The 10,294-nt window shown below is 46.1% G+C and overlaps 1 protein-coding gene across 1 annotated transcript in view; it reads right to left on the bottom strand.

The window, feature by feature from the left end:
- plxna4 (plexin A4) overlaps window positions 1-7,176 on the bottom strand; it is a 510,802-nt gene extending 503,626 nt beyond the window's left edge. Inside the window, exon 1 of the mRNA XM_031815179.1 lies at window positions 6,472-7,176. The gene's annotated coding sequence lies outside the window, so the exon portion shown is untranslated. The remainder of the gene's footprint in view (window positions 1-6,471) is intronic.
- Window positions 7,177-10,294: the final 3,118 nt, after the last annotated feature.

Here is a 10,294-nt window from a genome sequence, read left to right as displayed (position 1 = left end):
GGTGTCACAATATTGACAAGGCCATGATCTCCAGGTCCAAATTCCAGCCACAACAGCAGCCAACAAACAGAGGCTAGTATGTCAACATTAAGTGCTTACAGGCCGATAAACGCTGCCGATAAACACTGCCGTTACATTCCTATAGGCGGGTGCTGATGGACAGTGCCAGTAGAATCAAGGCTGCTAGCTGAACTGGAAGGCACCAGATGACAGAGTATCCAAGTGTGCTGGAACTAAATGTTTCCCCTTGAGATGGGCTGCCCACTGTGATGGGAGGAATGAGGTGCGATCAAATCAAATCAAATTGTATTTGTCACATGCGCCGAACACAACAGGTGTTGTGAAATGCTTACAGACGAGCTGGGATAGCACACACACACATACACACACAGGATGGAATACATACACACACACACACAAACACACACACATGCACAGGATGGAATACATACACACACACACACACAGGATGGAATACATACACACACACATACACACTCCTCCTACCCTCTGCCAGCTGTTCCAGTTAACCTGCCATCCATGGCCAGACACAAAGGCAACCACTTATTCCCTCGAAGGTACATAGTGGAGCTGAGCCACAGATGAACAACAACTAGAACAGCAATACCTTTGTGTGTCTTTAGTTGTATTTTTGTTTCCATGTAAGTCTGTAATGTCTACATGCTAATGTTCTAAAAGTATGTCAATTGTAAATAATTTCTGTTTGTAATGTATTTTTCATTATGTATCGGCACTGGTGTAAAGTACTTAAGTAAAAATACTTTAAAGTACTACTTAAGTAGTTTTTTGTGGAATCTGTACTTTACTATTTATATTTTTGACAACTTTTACTTTTACTTCAATACATTCTGTAGACTGTAGCCTTCAAGCTCCCTGACCCTGTTCTGACCCCTTACTGCGGCCTTCAGTCTCCCTGGCCCTGTTCTGACCCCTTACTGTAGCCTCCAGTCTCCCTGGCCCTGTTCTGACCCCTTACTGCAGCCTCCAGTCTCCCTGGCCCTTCTCTGACCCCTTACTGTAGCCTCCAGTCTCCCTGACCCTTATCTGACCCCTTACTGCAGCCTCCAGTCTCCCTGGCCCTGTTCTGACCCCTTACTGCAGCCTCCAGTCTCCCTGGCCCTGTTCTGACCCCTTACTGCAGCCTCCAGTCTCCCTGGCCCTGTCCTGCCCCCTTACTGTAGCCTCCAGTCTCCCTGGCCCTGCTCTGACTCCTTACTGCAGCCTTCAAGCTCCCTGACCCTGTTCTGACCCCTTACTGTAGCCTCCAGTCTCTCTGGCCCTGTTCTGACCCCTTACTGCAGCCTCCAGTCTCCCTGACCCTGTTCTGACCCCTTACTGCAGCCTCCAGTCTCCCTGGCCCTGCTCTGACTCCTTACTGCAGCCTTCAAGCTCCCTGACCCTGTTCTGACCCCTTACTGTAGCCTCCAGTCTCCCTGGCCCTGTTCTGACCCCTTACTGCAGCCTCCAGTCTCCCTGACCCTGTTCTGACACCTTACTGCAGCCTCCAGTCTCTCTGGCCCTGTTCTGACCCCTTACTGCAGCCTCCAGTCTCCCTGACCCTGTTCTGACCCCTTACTGCAGCCTCCAGTCTCCCTGGCCCTGCTCTGACTCCTTACTGCAGCCTTCAAGCTCCCTGACCCTGTTCTGACCCCTTACTGTAGCCTCCAGTCTCCCTGGCCCTGTTCTGACCCCTTACTGCAGCCTCCAGTCTCCCTGACCCTGTTCTGACACCTTACTGCAGCCTCCAGTCTCCCTGGCCCTGTTCTGACCCCTTACTGCAGCCTCCAGTCTCCCTGGCCCTGTTCTGACCCCTTACTGCAGCCTCCAGTCTCCCTGGCCCTGTTCTGACCCCTTACTGCAGCCTCCAGTCTCCCTGACCCTGTTCTGACACCTTACTGCAGCCTCCAGTCTCCCTGGCCCTGTTCTGACCCCTTACTGCAGCCTCCAGTCTCCCTGGCCCTGCTCTGACTCCTTACTGCAGCCTTCAAGCTCCCTGACCCTGTTCTGACCCCTTACTGTAGCCTCCAGTCTCCCTGGCCCTGTTCTGACCCCTTACTGCAGCCTCCAGTCTCCCTGACCCTGTTCTGACACCTTACTGCAGCCTCCAGTCTCCCTGGCCCTGTTCTGACCCCTTACTGCAGCCTCCAGTCTCCCTGGCCCTGTTCTGACCCCTTACTGCAGCCTCCAGTCTCCCTGACCCTGTTCTGACACCTTACTGCAGCCTCCAGTATCCCTGGCCCTGTTCTGACCCCTTACTGCAGCCTCCAGTCTCCCTGGCCCTGTTCTGACCCCTTACTGCAGCCTCCAGTCTCCCTGACCCTGTTCTGACACCTTACTGCAGCCTCCAGTCTCCCTGGCCCTGGATTGGATTGGAAATAGTGTAATAATATATACCTACTATAGTGGATTGACTATAGTGTAATAATGTATAAATACTACAGTATATAGACTATAGTGTAATAATGTATAAATGTATACATACTATAGTGTGTAGACTTTAGTGTGGTGTGACTGAGTTGAACAGAGCTACTGCTATAGTCAGTTACGAATTCTGTATAGGCTAGTGTAGCAGCTACTGCTGGCAATGGAGGGAGTGAGAGAGAGAGAGAGAGAGAGAGAGAGAGAGAGAGAGAGAGAGAGAGAGAGAGAGAGAGAGTGAGAGAGAGAGAGAGAGAGAGGGAGAGAGAGAGAGAACGAGAGAGAGAAAGAGAGTGAGAGAGAGAGAGAGAGAGAGAGAGAGAGAGAGAGAGAGAGAGAGAGAGAGAGAGAGAGAGAGAGAGAGAGTGAGAGAGAGAGAGAGAGAGAGGGAGAGAGAGAGAGAACGAGGGAACGAGAGAACAAGAGAATGAGAGAGGAGAGAGAATGAGAGAACGAGAGAACAAGAGAACGAGAGAGGAGAGAGAATGAGAGAGGGAGAGAGAGAGAGAGAGAGAGAGAGAGAGAGAGAGAGAGAGAGAGAGAGAGAGAGAGAGAGAGAGAGAGGGAGGGAGAGAGGGTTTCTGTAAAGCTGCATTATGAGTCAAGGACCTACATCCCTCTATACAGCAGGAGAGAGCGCTATGCTTTCTAAGGTCTACAGAGGAAGCGGTGTGGCAGTGACTGGATATTAAATAGACACTCTTCCAGGTTGCCTACTACACTACACGTCCCAGTGGCTGTCTGGCTGCTGTGTAGACTGGTCTATAACCACAGGCTGCCTAGTGGTTAGAGCGTTGGACTAGTAACCGAAAGGTTGCAAGTTCTAATCCCCGAGCTGACAAGGTACAAATCTGTCATTCTGCCCCTGAACAGGCAGTTAACCCACTGTTCCCAGGCCATCATTGAAAATAAGAATTTGTTCTTAACTGACTTGCCTGGTAAAATAAAGGTAAAATAACATTAAAAAAATTTAACTAATAAAGAAAGCTTTCAGCTTCTCTGTGATGCTGGTGCTCCCATAACACCAGACTACTGAGCTGCTGAACGCAGGATCACCTCTCCCATAACACCAGACTACTGAGCTGCTGAACGCAGGATCACCTCTCCCATAACACCAGACTACTGAGCTGCTGAACGCAGGATCACCTCTCCCATAACACCAGACTACTGAGCTGCTGAACGCAGGATCACCTCTCCCATAACACCAGACTACTGAGCTGCTGAACGCAGGATCACCTCTCCCATAACACCAGACTACTGAGCTGCTGAACGCAGGATCACCTCTCCCATAACACCAGACTACTGAGCTGCTGAACGCAGGATCACCTCTCCCATAACACCAGACTACTGAGCTGCTGAACGCAGGATCACCTCTCCCATAACACCAGACTACTGAGCTGCTGAACGCAGGATCACCTCTCCCATAACACCAGACTACTGAGCTGCTGAACGCAGGATCACCTCTCCCATAACACCAGACTACTGAGCTGCTGAACGCAGGATCACCTCTCCCATAACACCAGACTACTGAGCTGCTGAACGCAGGATCACCTCTCCCATAACACCAGACTACTGAGCTGCTGAACGCAGGATCACCTCTCCCATAACACCAGACTACTGAGCTGCTGAACACAGGATCACCTCTCCCATAACACCAGACTACTGAGCTGCTGAACGCAGGATCACCTCTCCCATAACACCAGACTACTGAGCTGCTGAACGCAGGATCACCTCTCCCATAACACCAGACTACTGAGCTGCTGAACGCAGGATCACCTCTCCCATAACACCAGACTACTGAGCTGCTGAACGCAGGATCACCTCTCCCATAACACCAGACTACTGAGCTGCTGAACGCAGGATCACCTCTCCCATAACACCAGACTACTGAGCTGCTGAACGCAGGATCACCTCTCCCATAACACCAGACTACTGAGCTGCTGAACGCAGGATCACCTCTCCCACTACTGACTATAAAGCCTACTCAACACAGGACCACCTCTCCCACTACTGACTATAAAGCCTACTCAACACAGGACCACCTCTCCCCCTACTGACTATAAAGCCTACTCAACACAGGATCACCTCTCCCACTACTGACTATAAAGCCTACTCAACACAGGATCACCTCTCCCCCTACTGACTATAAAGCCTACTCAACACAGGATCACCTCTCCCACTACTGACTATAAGCCTACTCAACACAGGATCACCTCTCCCGCTACTGACTATAAAGCCTACTCAACACAGGACCACCTCTCCCCCTACTGACTATAAAGCCTACTCAACACAGGACCACCTCTCCCACTACTGACTATAAAGCCTACTCAACACAGGATCACCTCTCCCACTACTGACTATAAAGCCACCTCAACACAGGACCACCTCTCCCCCTACTGACTATAAAGCCTACTCAACACAGGATCACCTCTCCCACTACTGACTATAAGCCTACTCAACACAGGATCACCTCTCCCCCTACTGACTATAAGCCTACTCAACACAGGACCACCTCTACCCCTACTGACTATAAGCCTACTCAACACAGGACCACCTCTCCCCCTACTGACTATAAAGTCTACTGGCACAAGCTCTATATGAGCCATAAGGGTTACAGCATTTTAGCCTGATTCTTTACACATATTGTACAGCGTTACCCCCAAGCAGCCCAGTGTTTGGAGCTAAATATTGAAGATATTCTATATGTATAACCAATGTATTATGTCCTTGAACAGTTGATATAGCCTACAGTAATGAATTGCTATACATGTATTCCAGTTGTGTGGCATGTTGTTCTGTGAAGAAGAGGATTGGATCAAAGACGTTGTCATGACAATTTAACAGTGAGGTTAAAGGACTTTTTGACTTAAAGCTACCGTTGCTCACTATCCGTGCTGTCGGACACAGGCGTGCCCTAATAGCATTTATGTAATAGCCTATATCGTATAAGGCTGCACATGGACATTTATAGAGTGATTTCAAATACTCTATAATAGCCTACTCTCTCTCTCTATATATATATATATATATATATATATATATGTGTATATATCGTTATTTTATTTGTATTTTTACTATATACTGGAAAATCAAAGAGTGAATGGGAAAACCAAAATCACTTGACCAGACATGCTACGGATCTCCCTTCCCAAACCCAAAACCATATCGGTCATGTACCTAGACCTGGGGCACTTGAGTGGAGACGTGCGACGCACAGCAATGCAGCCCACAACTTATCATCGGCGACGCTTTCCAGCTCCGGAGACGGGAGATGTGCCATTTGAGGTTACAATACATGTTTGATGATGCAACGTGCGCTTTCCACGAGTTACAGACCACAGAGACGCCGTGCACACGCTACGCGGTGACTCTCTGAGAGGTATCATATGAAACATCTAGTCCTACACAGTGGGATGTGAATTATTGGATGTCTTTGCGCTAGGATATATCAACGAGACGAGAGAGTGGTGGGGAAATATCCACCTCTTGGTGTGCAATAGGATGTCACATAACATACTGCAGAGCCGACTGTTGTACCAAGGTGGACAAATGTCTACTAACACACTGCGAAATTCTGCCACCCCATAGGCTACATTCCCTAATATCACTTGGTCAATATCACTTTACCTACAGAGTTCAGCGCGGGCAGACGCGCGTACGCATTTGGGCAAGTAAATGCTCAAAATGAATGAAGCAGTACACATGCTCTAAAGCGTTAAACGGCAGAAAAATGCACCACAACTGCACATAGAATAGCATCAACAATACATTACGCAATCTTATTCTATATCAGAGTGGCGATGGTGGGAAAATTGTAAAAGGTAATAAATAAAAAAAACTGAAATCCCAAACCCGCAAGAGAAGGATGGTGCAGTGTTCTCCGCGCGGCATGGCTATACGGCAGAGAACAGGTATACACGCCTTTACCTGGTGCAGAGGCATCCGCGCCCCAATTCTTCAAAAAAGAAAACGATAAAGACCAAAAAAGAATAGTCCCGTTAAATGACCACCCTGTGACAAGCCCGTCCTTACCTGTAATCGCTGCGGATATCAGTTTACAGCCGCAGTCGCATTGACACTGCGGTAACAGGCACGTTCCGATGAATCCCAACTCCTTTACTTCCAAATTACAACGAGATGCGTAAAAAGAAACACCTTTTGGTATCCTAATCCACAGGGTTGTGATGCTTCTTTATGAATTGGTCCGTTCTAAATCCTCCGCAGCGACGTGTTAGTCAAAAGCATGAGAATCCAGCGCGAAAGGAAATAGCAGCAGGATCCCAACAACACTTCCGATCAGCGAGTCCCTCTCCAGCCACTATGCCGCTCCGAGTGGACTCAGACCCGGCGGGATCGCAACACCTCCCATCCCAAACGCGGACGCACTTATGCCTTGAAAATCGCTGCACTGTAGGATTCCGCAAGAGGCTGTGTGTGTCGCGCAGTAGATCAGTGCGATGCTCCCATCTGAAAGGCGTTGTGTGATGCTGCGACGAGAGGGGATAAGAGAGAGAGGGTGCTTTTCGAGTTTGCAGGTTCCGAGCTGACAACTGAGTAACTGGGCAGGGATTTGAGTGTATGGCGCTATGCCGGGGCGCAAGGAGCGACTGTCTTGTTTTACCAAGCCTTCTGACTCGCCCGCAGTGACATCTCGGATCGAGGGCTGTGATTGGGCTAATTGTAAGATTTCACTGGCAGCAATCACAGAAGCGCAGCTCACATGATGAATGAGAGGCATATGCTGAAGCCCGCAGCCAGCGAATGTATTTTCTATGTTTATGTAATGCATTCATTCCAGCGTGAAAGGGATTCGGCTATGCCAAAGGGAATACACATGAATACAATACTGCGGGTGAAATGATCATCGGATTTAAATATCTAATCAGAGCATCATTTGAAGATGGAGATTAGGGAAATTAAATATAATTAAGACACTTGCTCTGTGTCAAGGGATTATCTTATTTGGTCGTTGATAATTTTTTAAAGTTTCTAACAGCTAATCAAGATATTGGCTTTCCGTTGGTATTATGGTATTTACGAATGCATATGTAATAACATTTAAAACTAGAAAAGCCTTTTCAGTAAGACATTCACAAAAATTATGGTATTTATTATAGCCAAACCACATTATAGCCAGAATTAATTGTAGGCTACATTCCTAATTTGCCTTACCAATTAGGCATAATAGTCACATTTTCAATGATAAGGTCAACAAGCCACATTGAGATAGACCTACAGACAAGGGGTAACATGATTCACAAAACAGTCAATGATTATTTTCCATGGTTTTGTTTTATAGATGGGAAATCATTTGATTGCAGTTATGTTATCACAGGCAAAAGGGCAATTGAAGTTAAATAGCCTACCAGAATAGTAAACAAATGTTAGGCCTACACCACACAATCCATGATTAAAATTCACGACTGACATTCTTTCTTATCTGCAGCCTACTCTACTTTACATCCTGCATACCTGACTGGGAAAGTTAAGAAAGCTGCAACCGTGCTGCAGCTACTCTTCTGACCCTGTGGGTTTTGTCTAGAAGGGATACAGCTTCTGTCAAAATGGACTTTTCTTAGCAGGTTTAGAAGAACTTAAGTGGCAGGTTTTGATAATTAACGCAGCAGGTTAGGATAATTGGTTAGGGTTGGGGTTAGCTAAAATGCAAAAAAAACGAATAAGCAACTTTCGACGTCAATTTTACAAAAGCTGTATACCATCTAGACATGACCCTCCCTGTGCTGCTCTCCGTTGGCAAGGGCACTGCGCTTTGAAAACCTGCATCATAGCTCCACCTGCAGGCCAATCAAGAACTGCAGTTGGTTTTCTGTCACTGCCCCATGCATTGTGAACCAAACCTTGATTTTTGGCGTTTCAAACCTTGACATGTAGGTGTTAGACAGATACGTAACATTTCTAAGCACAATTTGAAGTTAACTGTATTTTCTTGTTTGAGATAGAGAGATAGCCAGGGTTAAGAAAATAACACAACAAAAACAAAACAGCCCACCAACCTGACCTGTATCTGGTGTCCCAGTGGCTTGCCATAATTGGTCAAAAGCAGGGCTGGCTCTAGCCTTTTGGTGTCCCTAAGCAAGAATTGGTCTAAGCAAGATTTGGTGAGGGGGGTGGGCCCCTCCCCGCCCTGATTTTGATGGGTAGCAACCTCACTGCAAAATATTTTAGTGGCCCCCCTCTTGATGGTGGAGAGAAAGTGTTACATTTTACAAGTTAATTTCCTGCAATTCTATACATTTTGCCATGCGGTGTAGAGAAAATGTTGCGGTTTTAAAGCAATTCTACATATTTTTCCACAGGGCAGAGAATTTTCTTGAAGTTTTACATCTCATTTCCTGAAATTCTACAATTTGTTTGTAGTGACTTATGTCATATTCATATGATATCTGAGTTAGAATGACTAACACAATCAATGGGGTCTCCCTGAAGGTCAGAGCCCCTGGGCACTTGACCAGACAATAGGTATTTGGTAATGATTATTACTAAGTTGTCGCAATTTCCTTTATTGAGACATGTGTAATGGAAACAACAGAGATATTTTCTAAAGATAGACGTTGTTATCAGGCTAACTTTCTTTATTGAGACAAATGGTGATGGAAAAAGTGTTTTTCGAATAAAGGATGATTGCCAAATCATTTTGAAGGTATGTGCACATGACGTCTCATGTAACTAACTGTTAAGCTCCACTCCACATTTTATTCTAAATGCCTACTGCAGCGTTCCCCATTTTCATTGTTGGACATAAAAGACAAAACAAACACCAGTAAATCAGCTCCAAGTGATTTCAATGATGGTAATATGTTCCCAAGTATTCCCACAGATAATAGAAAGGCCCTTGATGATATACAGATGAAAGCAAGATGTCAATTTGCATTCTACAAATGATTTTCAATGATGTTCTGGCACCTAAACCATCCAATGAAGAAACATGTGTCCAGGGGCTGAATCTAGTGGATGATCCCTGGCCTACTCCTTGCAAAATAGTTTTTAAACTGAAAAATACATTTGCTTTGCAGGACAAGGATGGTCTTGACTTGAATGCTTGTATTTCTTCGCCTTTCTTTTCTGGTTGGCTGATGCAAGTTTCATCATCCAATTATTTCAGCTCTACAGGAGTGCATGTTTCACCAGGGCACGGACCGTGGCGATACGTTGGCACATGCAAATGATTAGAATACAGCAAATATTAGTCAATTATTGCATACTATTCATGCTAGCTTTCACAAGCTACCTGAAACATGAAAAATATGAGTTTTATGTGCAATTTGCCTAAATGGGTAATAGAAATACTTCAACCACTTCCTTTTTATAGGACACTGTTGTTTTTGTTGTTGTTGGTGTGACTTCATTACATCCAGCTGACATCATTACATCCAGCAGACTTCATTACATCCAGCTGACTTCATTACATCCAGCTGACATCATTACATCCAGCTGACTTCATTACATCCAGCTGACATCATTACATCCAGCTGACATCATTACATCCAGCTGACTTCATTACATCCAGCTGACATCATTACATCCAGCTGACATCATTACATCCAGCCGACATCATTACATCCAGCTGACATCATTACATCCAGCTGACGACATAACATCCAGCTGACGACATAACATCCAGCTGACGACATAACATCCAGCTGACTTTATTAAATCCAGCTGACTTTATTAAATCCAGCTGACATCATTACATCCAGCTGACTTCATTACATTCAGCTGACTTCAGTACATCCAGCTGACTTCATTACATCCAGCTGACATCATTACATCCAGCTGACTTCATTACATCCAGCTGACATCATTACATCCAGCTGACTTCATTACATCCTGCTGA

This window comes from Oncorhynchus kisutch, unplaced genomic scaffold (genome assembly GCF_002021735.2).
Source record: "Oncorhynchus kisutch isolate 150728-3 unplaced genomic scaffold, Okis_V2 Okis09a-Okis19a_hom, whole genome shotgun sequence".
Classification (NCBI taxonomy): Eukaryota; Metazoa; Chordata; class Actinopteri; order Salmoniformes; family Salmonidae; genus Oncorhynchus; species Oncorhynchus kisutch.
The sequence above is the reverse complement of the archived record's forward strand: the minus strand, read 5'-3'. Positions and strand labels throughout refer to the sequence as shown.